The sequence below is a fragment of the Lampris incognitus genome, chromosome 5, assembly GCF_029633865.1.
Source record: "Lampris incognitus isolate fLamInc1 chromosome 5, fLamInc1.hap2, whole genome shotgun sequence".
Lineage (NCBI taxonomy): Eukaryota > Metazoa > Chordata > Actinopteri > Lampriformes > Lampridae > Lampris > Lampris incognitus.
This window is the reverse complement of record NC_079215.1, coordinates 69904738-69920982: the sequence shown is the minus strand read 5'-3', so window position 1 is coordinate 69920982 and position 16245 is coordinate 69904738. Positions and strand designations below refer to the sequence as shown.

General features: G+C 45.0%; 1 protein-coding gene across 1 annotated transcript in view; it reads right to left on the bottom strand.

Annotated features, from left to right (window-relative positions):
* Window positions 1–12562, bottom strand: part of LOC130112684 (CSC1-like protein 2) — a 157437-nt gene extending 144875 nt beyond the window's left edge. The window contains exon 1 of the mRNA XM_056280146.1: window positions 12538–12562. The gene's annotated coding sequence lies outside the window, so the exon portion shown is untranslated. The remainder of the gene's footprint in view (window positions 1–12537) is intronic.
* Between the last annotated feature and the right edge of the window lie 3683 nt (window positions 12563–16245).

Genomic DNA, 16245 nt, shown 5'->3' with positions numbered 1-16245 from the left:
AGAGCTAATGGTCTGTACTGGAGACATGGACTGAGAGACCAGCAGTTAGAGCTGATGGTCTGTACTGGAGACCAAGACTGAGAGACCAGCAGTTAGAGCTAATGGTCTGTACTGGAGACATGGACTGAGAGACCAGCAGTTAGAGCTGATGGTCTGTACTGGAGACCAAGACTGAGAGACCAGCAGTTAGAGCTGATGGTCTGTATTGGAAACCAGGACCGAGAGCCCAGCAGTTAGAGCTGCTGGTCTGTACTGGAAAGCAGGAAAGAGCGCAAAGCAGTTAGAGCTGATGGTCTGTACTGGAGACCAGGACTGAGAGACCAGCACTTAGAGCTGCTGGTCTGTACTGGAGACCAGGACTGAGAGACCAGCAGTTAGAGCTAATGGTCTGTACTGGAGACCAGGACTGACAGACCAGCAGTTAGAGCTGATGGTCTGTACTGGAGACCAGGACTGAGAGACCAGCAGCTCTGTACTGGAAAGCAGGAAAGAGAGCAAAGCAGTTAGAGCTGATGGTCTGTACTGGAGACCAGGACTGAGAGACCAGCACTTAGAGCTGCTGGTCTGTACTGGAGACCAGGACTGAGAGACCAGCAGCTCTGGTCTGTACTGGAGACCAGGACTGACAGACCAGCAGTTAGAGCTGATGGTCTGTACTGGAGACCAGGACTGAAAGACCAGCAGCTCTGTACTGGAAAGCAGGAAAGAGAGCAAAGCAGTTAGAGCTGATGGTCTGTACTGGAGAACAGGAATGAGAGACCAGCAGTTAGAGCTGCTGGTCTGTACTGGAGACCAGGACTGAGAGACCAGCAGTTAGAGCTGCTGGTCTGTACTGGAAAGCAGGAAAGAGAGCCCAGCAGTTAGAGCTGCTGGTCTGTACTGGAAAGCAGGAAAGAGAGCAAAGCAGTTAGAGCTGCTGGTCTGTACTGGAGACCAGGACTGAGAGACCAGCAGTTAGAGCTGATGGTCTGTACTGGAGACCAGGACTGAGAGACCAGCAGCTGGTCTGTACTGGAAAGCAGGAAAGAGAGCAAAGCAGTTAGAGCTGATGGTCTGTACTGGAGGCCAGGACTGAGAGACGAGCAGTTAGAGCTAATGGTCTGTACTGGAGACCAGGACTGAGAGACCAGCGCTGGTCTGTACTGGAAAGCAGGAAAGAGAGCAAAGCAGTTAGAGCTGATGGTCTGTACTGGAGACCAGGACTGAGAGACCAGCAGCTCTGTACTGGAAAGCAGGAAAGAGAGCAAAGCAGTTAGAGCTGATGGTCTGTACTGGAGAACAGGAATGAGAGACCAGCAGTTAGAGCTGCTGGTCTGTACTGGAGACCAGGACTGAGAGACCAGCAGTTAGAGCTGCTGGTCTGTACTGGAAAGCAGGAAAGAGAGCCCAGCAGTTAGAGCTGCTGGTCTGTACTGGAAAGCAGGAAAGAGAGCAAAGCAGTTAGAGCTGCTGGTCTGTACTGGAGACCAGGACTGAGAGACCAGCAGTTAGAGCTGATGGTCTGTACTGGAGACCAGGACTGAGAGACCAGCAGCTGGTCTGTACTGGAAAGCAGGAAAGAGAGCAAAGCAGTTAGAGCTGATGGTCTGTACTGGAGGCCAGGACTGAGAGACGAGCAGTTAGAGCTAATGGTCTGTACTGGAGACCAGGACTGAGAGACCAGCGCTGGTCTGTACTGGAAAGCAGGAAAGAGAGCAAAGCAGTTAGAGCTGATGGTCTGTACTGGAGACCAGGACTGAGAGACCAGCACTTAGAGCTGCTGGTCTGTACTGGAGACCAGGACTGAGAGACCAGCAGCTCTGGTCTGTACTGGAGACCAGGACTGACAGACCAGCAGTTAGAGCTGATGGTCTGTACTGGAGACCAGGACTGAGAGACCAGCAGCTCTGTACTGGAAAGCAGGAAAGAGAGCAAAGCAGTTAGAGCTGATGGTCTGTACTGGAGAACAGGAATGAGAGACCAGCAGTTAGAGCTGCTGGTCTGTACTGGAGACCAGGACTGAGAGACCAGCAGTTAGAGCTGCTGGTCTGTACTGGAAAGCAGGAAAGAGAGCCCAGCAGTTAGAGCTGCTGGTCTGTACTGGAAAGCAGGAAAGAGAGCAAAGCAGTTAGAGCTGCTGGTCTGTACTGGAGACCAGGACTGAGAGACCAGCAGTTAGAGCTGATGGTCTGTACTGGAGACCAGGACTGAGAGACCAGCAGCTGGTCTGTACTGGAAAGCAGGAAAGAGAGCAAAGCAGTTAGAGCTGCTGGTCTGTACTGGAGACCAGGACTGAGAGACCAGCAGTTAGAGCTGCTGGTCTGTACTGGAGACCAGGACTGAGCTGGTCTGTACTGGAGACCAGTACTGAGAGACCAGCAGTTAGAGCTGATGGTCTGTACTGGAGACCAGGACTGAGAGACCAGCAGTTAGAGCTGATGGTCTGTACTGGAGACCAGGACTGAGAGACCAGCAGCTGGTCTGTACTGGAAAGCAGGAAAGAGAGCAAAGCAGTTAGAGCTGATGGTCTGTACTGGAGGCCAGGACTGAGAGACGAGCAGTTAGAGCTAATGGTCTGTACTGGAGACCAGGACTGAGAGACCAGCGCTGGTCTGTACTGGAAAGCAGGAAAGAGAGCAAAGCAGTTAGAGCTGATGGTCTGTACTGGAGACCAGGACTGAGAGACCAGCACTTAGAGCTGCTGGTCTGTACTGGAGACCAGGACTGAGAGACCAGCAGCTCTGGTCTGTACTGGAGACCAGGACTGAAAGACCAGCAGTTAGAGCTGATGGTCTGTACTGGAGACCAGGACTGAGAGACCAGCAGCTCTGTACTGGAAAGCAGGAAAGAGAGCAAAGCAGTTAGAGCTGATGGTCTGTACTGGAGAACAGGAATGAGAGACCAGCAGTTAGAGCTGCTGGTCTGTACTGGAGACCAGGACTGAGAGACCAGCAGCTCTGTACTGGAAAGCAGGAAAGAGAGCAAAGCAGTTAGAGCTGATGGTCTGTACTGGAGAAGAGGAATGAGAGACCAGCAGTTAGAGCTGCTGGTCTGTACTGGAGACCAGGACTGAGAGACCAGCAGCTCTGGTCTGTACTGGAGACCAGGACTGACAGACCAGCAGTTAGAGCTGATGGTCTGTACTGGAGACCAGGACTGAGAGACCAGCGCTGGTCTGTACTGGAAAGCAGGAAAGAGCGCAAAGCAGTTAGAGCTGATGGTCTGTACTGGAGACCAGGACTGAGAGATGAGACCAGCAGTTAGAGCTGATGGTCTGTACTGGAAAGCAGGAAAGAGAGACCAGCAGTTAGAGCTGATGGTCTGTACTGGAAAGCAGGAAAGAGAGACCAGCAGTTAGAGCTGCTGGTTGTACTGGAGACCAGGACTGAGAGACCAGCAGTTAGAGATGCTGGTCTGTACTGGAGACCAGGAAAGAGAGCCCAGCAGTTAGAGCTGATGGTCTGTACTGGAGACCAGGACTGAGAGACCAGCAGTTAGAGCTGCTGGTCTGTACTGGAGACCAGGACTGAGAGACCAGCAGTTAGAGCTGCTGGTCTGTACTGGAAAGCAGGAAAGAGAGCAAAGCAGTTAGAGCTGATGGTCTGTACTGGAGACCAGGACTGAGAGCTGCTGGTCTGTACTGGAGACCAGGACTGAGAGACCAGCAGTTAGAGCTGCTGCTTATGAACATGTGTTTAGTAACCAAGAGACTTCTGACACACTGCCTGACTTGGTGGGATGCTAATGTGGTATGACATCCATCAGAAACACAAAAGTAGTATTTTATTAATAAACACAAAGGTGGAAACTGACTTTGTGTTTCTGACTTACGGTACTTCATCATCATCAATGGTGCCCTTCATCACCACCACACACACACACACACACACACACACACACACACAGACACACACACACACACACACACACACACACACACACACACACACACACACACACACACACACACACACACACACACACACGTGTTTACCATGCTGAACCCATGCTACTACACTAATGCCAGATGGGAAACCCTCTCACTGAGGTTGAGAGCAGAAAATACACATGACTATACATGACTATACATGACTATACATGACTATACATGACTATACATGACTATACATGACTATAAGGACAATAACAATATCAGGAAGAGACGCCCGGTGTGTGTGGACAGCAGGAAAACTTGTATGTACAAGTTATGTACTATGTACCTATGAAGAAGTACAGGTCATCACAGTTCTCTCTGTGTGTACTATTTCTGTAATAATAACCACATGATAAATACTTATAACGCATGTTATCTTAATAACGGTGGAAGCAAAATACGTACCAGTAGAGGGAGTAGTAGAAGTAGTTTTAACAAGAGAAACAAACATTAACAATAGTAGCAGTACATTATTATTATTATTATTATTATTATCATTATTATTGTTATAATGTAGTAGTAGTAGTAGTAGTAGTGTAAGTGATAGTAATAATCTATGTAGAATAAAAAGCAGCAGTTGTCATTATAGTAAGGGTATCCGTAGGAGCAGCGGTAGTAGTAACTGTATATGCAGTAGCAGTAGTAGAAGTAGAGAGCGTGTATTTGTTAGTTTTCCATATTCCTTCTGCTCATGTGTGGCGTTTACTTGTGAAGTATGCGTTGCCTGTGGGGCCATGGTTCAGCTGCGTCACCACGGAGCTGCCTTCTTCTTCTGGCATGTGTCATGTTCTTCTGCACACATTTCCAGCTCATATCAGTGTGCCGCACATGTGGCTGCTGCGTCTTATCACACCGTGTGTCTGAGAACCCCACACCACCAGACCAACGCACCCTCCACCCTTCTGCAGAACATCTCAGAGAAACCAGCTGACTCTGGTCTGAACTGCTGAAGCATGCCACACAGGGCTCCAGGCAAAACAAAACCCCCAAAACACTTCTAGGAGCCATTGGCTCCTAAACCCAAAATATTTAGGAGCCAAATCACATTTTCAGGAGCCAAAATATAGTGATGTCATATGCTACACTGTTAAGGGACTGCCTCACACTGCCTTTTCCCCCTCTGTACTGCCTGCCTTCCATAGTCCACACCAGGTTTCCCAAAGCTGTCCTGGAGGACCACCTGGAGGACCACCTGGGGGACCACCTGGGGGACCACCTGGAGGGCCACCTGGAGGACCTGCATGTTCAGATCCTGCGCCCGCACGGCTGAGGTACATGGTCAGATTATTATCAAGCAGCTTCAGCAGTTCATAATGAGCTGATCATAGCAGGAGACTTCTAGAACCTGCAGGACAGGTGGTCCTCCAGCACAGGTTGGCCATGGGTATTTTTCTTTTGTTGCTTGTGGGTCATGATGGCCAGTAGTGACTGGCAGAAAAAAAAGGTCACAAAATTAAAAAGTTAGTCGCATTGGTAACCATGTTAGTCACTATGTGGAGCCCTGCTACAGCCGTGGGATTTGCATAATCACACCAAGTAGATTTCCCCAGAGAAACGACATAAATGATCCAAGAGTTTCTAAAGACTCTGAAACACTTAAAAAAGAATCAATAGCCCAAACCAGTACCACAAACTAGTATGACAAACCAATACCACAAACCAGTACCACAAACTAATATCATAAACCACTATGACAAACTAATACCACAAACTAGTATGACAAACTAATACCACAAACTAGTATGACAAACTAATACCACAAACTAGTATGACAAACCAATACCACAAACCAGTACCACAAACTAATATCACAAACCAGTACCACAAACTAGTATGACAAACCAATACCACAAACCAGTACCACAAACTAATATCATAAACCACTATGACAAACTAATACCACAAACTAGTATGACAAACTAATATCATAAACCACTATGACAAACTAATACCACAAACTAGTATGACAAACTAATACCACAAACTAGTATGACAAACTAATACCACAAACTAGTATGACAAACTAATACCACAAACCAGTACCACAAACTAATATCACAAACCAGTACCACAAACTAGTATGACAAACCAATACCACAAACCAGTACCACAAACCAGTACCACAAACTAGTATGACAAACCAATACCACAAACCAGTACCACAAACTAATATCATAAACCACTATGACAAACTAATACCACAAACTAGTATGACAAACTAATACCAAAAACCAGTACCACAAACCAGTACCACAAACTAGTATGACAAACCAATACCACAAACCAGTACCACAAACTAATATCACAAACCAGTACCACAAACTAGTATGACAAACCAATACCACAAACCAGTACCACAAACTAATATCATAAACCACTATGACAAACTAATACCACAAACTAGTATGACAAACTAATACCACAAACTAGTATGACAAACTAATACCACAAACTAGTATGACAAACCAATACCACAAACCAGTACCACAAACTAATATCACAAACCAGTACCACAAACTAGTATGACAAACCAATACCACAAACCAGTACCACAAACTAATATCATAAACCACTATGACAAACTAATACCACAAACTAGTATGACAAACTAATATCATAAACCACTATGACAAACTAATACCACAAACTAGTATGACAAACTAATACCACAAACTAGTATGACAAACTAATACCACAAACCAGTACCACAAACCAGTACCACAAACTAGTATGACAAACCAATACCACAAACCAGTACCACAAACTAATATCACAAACCAGTACCACAAACTAGTATGACAAACCAATACCACAAACCAGTACCACAAACCAGTACCACAAACTAGTATGACAAACCAATACCACAAACCAGTATCACAAACTAATATCATAAACCACTATGACAAACTAATACCACAAACTAGTATGACAAACTAATACCAAAAACCAGTACCACAAACCAGTACCACAAACTAGTATGACAAACCAATACCACAAACCAGTACCACAAACTAATATCACAAACCAGTACCACAAACTAGTATGACAAACCAATACCACAAACCAGTACCACAAACCAGTACCACAAACTAGTATGACAAACCAATACCACAAACCAGTACCACAAACTAATATCATAAACCACTATGACAAACTAATACCACAAACTAGTATGACAAACTAATACCAAAAACCAGTACCACAAACCAGTACCACAAACTAGTATGACAAACCAATACCACAAACCAGTACCACAAACTAATATCACAAACCAGTACCACCAAACTAGTATGACAAACCAGTACCACAAACCAGTACCACAAACTAGTATGACAAACCAATACCACAAACCAGTACCACAAACTAATATCATAAACCACTATGACAAACTAATACCACAAACTAGTATGACAAACTAATACCAAAAACCAGTACCACAAACCAGTACCACAAACTAGTATGACAAACCAATACCACAAACCAGTACCACAAACTAATATCACAAACCAGTACCACAAACTAGTATGACAAACCAATACCACAAACCAGTACCACAAACCAGTACCACAAACTAGTATGACAAACCAATACCACAAACCAGTACCACAAACTAATATCATAAACCACTATGACAAACTAATACCACAAACTAGTATGACAAACTAATACCAAAAACCAGTACCACAAACCAGTACCACAAACTAGTATGACAAACCAATACCACAAACCAGTACCACAAACTAATATCACAAACCAGTACCACCAAACTAGTATGACAAACCAATACCACAAACCAGTACCACAAACCAGTACCACAAACTAGTATGACAAACCAATACCACAAACCAGTACCACAAACTAATATCATAAACCACTATGACAAACTAATACCACAAACTAGTATGACAAACTAATACCACAAACTAGTATGACAAACTAGTATGACAAACTAATACCAAAAACCAGTACCACAAACTAATATCACAAACCAGTACCACAAACTAGTATGACAAACCAATACCACAAACCAGTACCACAAACCAGTACCACAAACTAATATCATAAACCAGTATGACAAACTAATATCACAAACTAGTATGACAAACTAATATCACAAACTAGTATGACAAACTAATACCACAAACTAGTATGACAAACTAATACCAAAAACCAGTACCACAAACTAATACCACAAACTAGTATGACAAACTAATACCAAAAACCAATACCACAAACCAGTACCACAAACCTGTACCACAAACTAATATCATAAACCACTATGACAAACTAATATCACAAACTAGTATGACAAACTAATACCACAAACTAGTATGACAAACTAATACCAAAAACCAGTACCACAAACTAATATCACAAACCAGTACCACAAACTAATGTCATAAACCAGTATGACAAACTAATACCAAAAACCAGTACCACAAACTAATGTCATAAACCAGTATGACAAACTAATATCACAAACCAGTACCACAAACTAATATCACAAACCAGTATGACAAACTAATATCACAAACCAGTACCAAAAAATAGTACCACAAACCAGTATGACAAACTAATATCACAAACCAGTACCAAAAAAATAGTACCACAAACCAGTACCACAAACTAGTATGACAAACTAATACCAAAAACCAGTATGACAAACCAATATCACAAACCAGTATGACAAACTAATACCACAAACTAGTATGACAAACTAATACCAAAAACCAGTATGACAAACTAATATCACAAACCAGTATGACAAACTAATATCATAAACCAGTATGACAAACTAGTATGACAAACTAATACCATAAACCAGTATGACAAACTAATATCATAAACCAGTATGACAAACTAATATCATAAACCAGTATGACAAACTAGTATGACAAACTAATATCCTAAACCAGTATGACAAACTAATATCATAAACCAGTATGACAAACTAATATCCTAAACCAGTATGACAAACTAATATCATAAACCAGTATGACAAACTAGTATGACAAACTAATATCATAAACCAGTATGACAAACTAATATCACAAACTAGTATGACAAACTAATATCATAAACCAGTATGACAAACTAGTATGACAAACTAATATCCTAAACCAGTATGACAAACTAATATCATAAACCAGTATGACAAACTAATATCACAAACTAGTATGACAAACTAATATCATAAACCAGTATGACAAACTAGTATGACAAACTAATATCCTAAACCAGTATGACAAACTAATATCATAAACCAGTATGACAAACTAATATCACAAACTAGTATGACAAACTAATATCATAAACCAGTATGACAAACTAGTATGACAAACTAATATCCTAAACCAGTATGACAAACTAATATCATAAACCAGTATGACAAACTAATACCAAAAACCAGTATGACAAACTAATATCATAAACCAGTATGACAAACTAATATTACAAACCAGTATGACAAACTAATATCATAAACCAGTATGACAAACCAATATCACAAACCAGTATGACAAACTAATATCACAAACCAGTATGACAAACTAATATCATAAACCAGTATGACAAACTAACACCAAAAACCAGTATGACAAACTAATATCATAAACCAGTATGACAAACTAATATCATAAACCAGTATGACAAACTAATACCAAAAACCAGTATGACAAACTAATATCACAAACCAGAATGACAAACTAATATCATAAACCAGTGTGACAAACTAATACCAAAAACCAGTATGACAAACTAATACCAAAAACCAGTATGACAAACCAATATCACAAACTAGTATGACAAACTAATACCAAAAACCAGTACCACAAACCAGTATGACAAACTAATACCACAAACTAGTATGACAAACCAATATCACAAACTAGTATGACAAACTAGTACCACAAACCAGTATGACAAACCAATATCACAAACCAGTATGACAAACTAATACCACAAACTAGTATGACAAACTAGTATGACAAACTAATACCACAAACCAGTACCACAAACTAATACCACAAACCAGTATGACAAACTAATATCACAAACCAGTACCACAAACTAATACCACAAACCAGTATAACAAACTAATATCACAAACCAGTATGACAAACTAGTACCACAAACCAGTATGACAAACTAATACCACAAACCAGTATGACAAACTAGTACCACAAACTAGTATGACAAACTAATATCACAAACCAATACTACTACTACTACTACTACTACTACTATTTTCGGCTGCTCCCGTTAGGGGGCGCCACAGCGGATCATCCGTTTCCATGTCTTCCTGTCCTCTGCATCTTCCTCTGTCCCACCAGCCACCTGCATGTCCTCCCTCACCACCTCCATAAACCTCCTCTTTGGCCTTCCTCTTCTCCTCTTCCCTGGCAGCTCCATATTCAGCATCCTTCTCCCAGTATACCCAGCATCTCTCCTCCACACATGTCCACACCATCTCCATCTTGTCTCTCTTGCTTTGTCTCCAAACCGTCCAACCTGAGCTGTCCCTCTAATATACTCCTTCCTAATCCTGTCCTTCTTCATCACTCCCAATTAAAATCTTATCATCTTCATCTCTGCCACCTCCAGCTCCTCCTCCTGTCTTTTCATCAGGGCCACTGTCTCCAGACCATATAACATAGCTGGTCTCACTACCATCTGGTAAACCTTCCCTCTAACTCTTGCTGATACCCTTCTGTCACACATCACTCCTGACGCTCTTCTCTACCTGTGACCCCAATGTATCCTCAGAAAGAAGTCTTCATGTCTCAGCATGACCTTTACTTCAGACGAAGAGCGGGAACAGATACTGACAAATGAACCTCCGGACTGGTTTTCATTTACTGTGGATAAAAGTCTACACACCCCTGTTAACATGGGAGCCTTTTGTGAAGTAAAACATGAAACCAAGGTCAATCACGTCAGAAGGGTTTCCAGCTTTAATGTCAAACTGCAACATGCAAAAATAAAGTGAAAAACAAACTGAAACCTTTTATGAAAACAATAGAAATAGTGCCGTCAGTAGTGTCCCGACTACTGACGGCAGGTGTGTCCCGACTACTGACGGCAGGTGTGTCCCGACTACTGACGGCAGGTGTGTCCCGACCACTGACGGCGGGTGTGTCCCGACTACTGACGGCAGGTGTGTCCCGACTACTGACGGCAGGTGTGTCCCGACCACTGACGGCGGGTGTGTCCCGACTACTGACGGCAGGTGTGTCCTGACTACTGACGGCAGGTGTGTCCCGACTACTGACGGCAGGTGTGTCCCGACCACTGACGGCGGGTGTGTCCCGACTACTGACAGCAGGTGTGTCCTGACTACTGACGGCAGGTGTGTCCCGACTACTGACGGCAGGTGTGTCCCGACCACTGACGGCGGGTGTGTCCCGACTACTGACGGCAGGTGTGTATTGACTACTGACGGCAGGTGTGATACTGACGGCAGGTGTGTCCCGACTACTGACGGCAGGTGTGTCCTGACTACTGACGGCAGGTGTGTCCTGACTACTGACAGCGGGTGTGTCCTGACTACTGACGGCAGGTGTGTCCTGACTACTGACGGCGGGTGTGTCCTGACTACTGACGGCAGGTGTGTCCCGACTACTGACGGCAGGTGTGTCCTGACTACTGACGGCAGGTGTGTCCCGACTACTGACGGCAGGTGTGTCCTGACTACTGACGGCAGGTGTGTCCTGACTACTGACGGCAGGTGTGTCCTGACTACTGACAGCGGGTGTGTCCTGACTACTGACGGCGGGTGTGTCCTGACTATTGACGGCAGGTGTGTCCTGACTACTGACGGCAGGTGTGTCCTGACTACTGACAGCAGGTGTGTCCTGACTACTGACGGCAGGTGTGTCCTGACTACTGACAGCAGGTGTGTCCTGACTACTGACGGCAGGTGTGTCCTGACTACTGACGGCAGGTGTGTCCTGACTACTGACAGCAGGTGTGTCCTGACTACTGACGGCAGGTGTGTCCTGACTACTGACGGCAGGTGTGTCCTGACTACTGACGGCAGGTGTGTCCTGACTACTGACGGCAGGTGTGTCCTGACCACTATTCAACATGAGTCCAACATGTGATTGGTTCATGCTGAACACAGCCACAACCCCAGTTAGAAAAGGATGTGCACACTTATGTAACCAGGTTATTGTATATGTTGTACTTTTCTTATTTTACCCTGAAATGTTTCTGGCTGGTTTTCACTTCATCTTTCTAGGTTGTAACGTCACACGAAAGGTGGAAACGGTTCAGACATGGTTTATCTTGCTTTCATCTTTCCTATGTCACAGATAAGGCGGCACGGTGGCGCAGTGGTTAGCGCGGTCGCCTCACAGCAAGAAGGTCCTGGGTTCGAGCCCCGGGGTAGTCCAGCCTTGGGGGTGGTCCCGGGTCGTGCTCTGTGTGGAGTTTGCATGTTCTCCCCGTGTCTGTGTGGGTTTCCCCTGGGTTCTCCAGTTTTCTCCCACAGTCCAAAGACCTGTAGGTCAGGTGACTCGGCCATACTAAGTTGTCCCTAGGTGTGAATGTGTGTGTGTGTGTGTGTGTGTGTGTGTGTGTGGGCCCAGCAATGGCCTGGTGGCCTGTCCAGGGTGTCTCCTCACCTGCCGCCCAATGACTGCTGGGATAGGCTCCAGCATCCCCCCGCGGGCGACCCTGACAGCAGGACAGCGGTTCAGAAAATGGATGTCACAAAACCTGCTATTTTAACAGGGGTGTGTAGACTTTTTATATCCACTGTAAAATGACTGAGACAACACACACACACACACACACACACACACACACACACACACACAGCCAAAGTTCAACACCAACTTCCAGTATTTCACCAGGCTTCGTTATCAGTATTACTCAGCCAAGTCACTGGGTAGCCTAATAACAACAATAATAATAATGATAATAACATTAATGATAATAAATAATGACAATAAATACAGATAATACAAATAAATACCACTACTACTACTAATAATAATAATAAAGTGTCTGGCTGTGGACTGGTCATGTTGGCACAGTGATCTGTGTTAACATGACTAACATGAATCGAATATAAGAGAAACGGTGAGCTGTAGCAACACAACTCTGTCCCCACGTCACCACAACGTCCACACCACTGAGCAGGGACTGACTGAGCAGGGATGGAGGGAAGATCTGCATCCACAGCATCCACAGCATCACCTCCCACGTCATCCCTGACCTCTTTTCCTGCATTATCTGTCGTCACACACACACACACACACACACACACAGACACACACACACACACACACACACACACACACAGAGGACTTGACCAGAGGAGATATGACGATAATTCACAGTACATGTCCTGGGTGTCAGGCTGTCCTGCTGGCAGCTCTGGAGGCCGTGCAGGCCCAGACCGGACCGGACCAGACCAGAACAGCAGTGGCGCCCCCAGACATTTCTCACAGGGGTGGCCAAATGGGGCCCCTGAAAATGTTGGGGTGGCACACCAAACCCGAAAGCCACGCGTGAGTTTGAGGACTTGTGTGATGCGGCTGTGGTGGACTGTATAGGCTGGCTGAAAGCTGTCGAGGCGAGAGCCCAGGACTGAGATACTTTGCTGTCTCGCTCCCTGCAGGTAATGTTGCTCTACTACACATGTGGCGTGGCAGCCTAGCGGCGGTACAGGAAACAGTCTGGGCTCCCCAACACTGCCCTGCTCAAGGGTTGTGTGTGTGTGTGTGTGTGTACTGTAGGGTGCTAGACGAGCCATTGTTACATTGTATCCATGTGTGACGCAGACATGGCCGACCAGGAGCGGCTGGCTGCTCCTCATGTCAAATCTCACACACAAGCTTATGTATTCTGCATAATCACAAGCACACTCTGCATATGCCACCCGTGGCTGGGGGGGCAGCGGGGGCCAGGAATAGTATCAGGGTGGCCGTGGCCACCCCTGGCCTCCGCTTGGGGGCGCCACTGCAGAACAGACGCGTCTGAATGAAGTCTGGAGTCTAAATATCTGATGGTCACGCACTGCCACTACGTTTACACTGTTTTACTTCACACCCACCATTACGCAATAAAACCCAGCAGCATGGTGGGGGGTCGAGACGGGCCTGCTCCGGTCCCGGTCCCGGTCCCGGTGTCCTGTCGGTACACCACGTTTCACAACACCTGACGTCGAGGGCCGAGAGTCAGCAGAAGAAAGAAGGGAAATGAATGAAGTGAATTGAGATGAAGGACAAAGTGGGCTGCCAGCTCCGGGACTCAGAACAAAGATGGACTGTGCTCTGCGGATCCGGCGCGCAGGAGGCACCGGCACCGCCACAACACCACCACCGCCATCAATAATAACACCACCACCATCAATAATAACACCACCACCACCACCACCACCACCACCATCGATAATAACAATACGGCGCTATATTGCTCAGCAGACCGGCAGGACAGCACCGCCTGCCCCCACCAGCTCTGTCCGTACACGAGCTGGACCGACAGACACCGAGTCCACATGCAGGCGCACCGGGGCCCAGACCGACCAGACCAGCACCAGACCAGCAGCAGCAGCAGCAGCAGCAGGGCTGCAGGACTGCGCCAACACAGCCCGTCCACCTCGCCCCGTCTCCGGGCAGAAAGCCGACTTACCTTCGATCCCGGCGGACTCTCCCGCGACGTGAGTCCTGGTTCGACGGCGATTCCTCCAAAAACCCAAAATAAAACCGACAAATCCTCACAAATCCCCCGTCTGCCCTCTGCGGGGACGCCGAGCCATCGAGCACGCGAACCTCCTCCCCAGCGCGACGACCGACGGAGAAGCTGACCGACCGGCGCGCTCAAGTCCTCCTGGGTCCCGGTCTTCAGGGCGCGGGTTTCCTACACGGGGGGCCGCCTCCGCGTCTCTAATGCGAAAATGGAGGAACGCGCTCCGGGAATAGAAACGCCGCTGAAACCCATTCTATTCCGCTCCGCCGCAGTTCCCACACGCCGACAGCAGGGGGCGGACGCTTGGCGCTTCCTCTGGCTTTTCACAGTAAAAGCCTCGTCCAGCTTTGCTTCTGAAGTGAACCCAAATCTAAGGAGATTTCCCCCTTTTCCGTTTTTATCCGAAGAGTTAAGCTGTTCTTGTTGCCTCATCAGTGTCCACCTTCGCAAACAATACTTCTTTCAGCAATACTTCAAGCAATACTTCAAACAATACTTCTTTCAGCAATACTTCAAGCAATACTTCAAACAATACTTCTTTCAGCAATACTTCAAGCAATACTTCAAACAATACTTCAAGCAATACTTCTTTCAGCAATACTTCAAGCAATAATTCTTTCAGCAACACTTCAAGCAATACTTCTTTCAGCAATACTTCAAACAATACTTCTTTCAGCAATACTTCAAGCAATACTTCTTTCAGCAATACTTCTTTCAGCAATACTTCAAGCAATACTTCTTTCAGCAATACTTCAAGCAATAATTCTTTCAGCAATACTTCAAACAATACTTCTTTCACCAATACTTCAAGCAATACTTCTTTCAGCAATACTTCTTTCAGCAATACTTCAAGCAATACTTCTTTCAGCAATACTTCAAGCAATACTTCTTTCAGCAATACTTCAAAAAATAATTCTTTCAGCAATACTTCAAACAATACTTCTTTCACCAATACTTCTTTCAGCAATACTTCAAACAATCCTTTCAGCAATACTTCAAACAATACTTCTTTCACCAATACTTCAAACAATACTTCTTTCAGCAATACTTCAAGGTATACTTGTTTCAGCAATACTTCAAACAATACTTCTTTCAGCAATACTTCAAACAATACTTCTTTCAGCAATACTTCAAGCGATACTTCTTTCAGCAATACTTCAAACAATACTTCTTTCAGCAATACTTCAAGCAATACTTCTTTCAGCAATACTCCAAACAATACTTCTTTCAGCAATACCTCAAGCAATACTTCTTTCAGCAATACCTCAAGCAATACTTCTTTCAGCAATACTTCAAACAATACTTCTTTCACCAATACTTCAAACAATACTTCTTTCAGCAATACTTCAAGGGATACTTGTTTCAGCAATACTTCAAACAATACTGCTTTCAGCAATACTTCAAACAATACTTCTTTCAGCAATACTTCAAGCAATACTTCTTTCAGCAATACTTCAAACAATAATTCTTTCACCAATACTTCAAACAATACTTCTTTCAGCAATACTTCAAACAATACTTCTTTCAGCAATACTCCAAACAATACTTCTTTCAGCAATACCTCAAGCAATACTTCTTTCAGCAATACCTCAAGCAATACTTCTTTCAGCAATACTTCAAACAATACTTCTTTCACC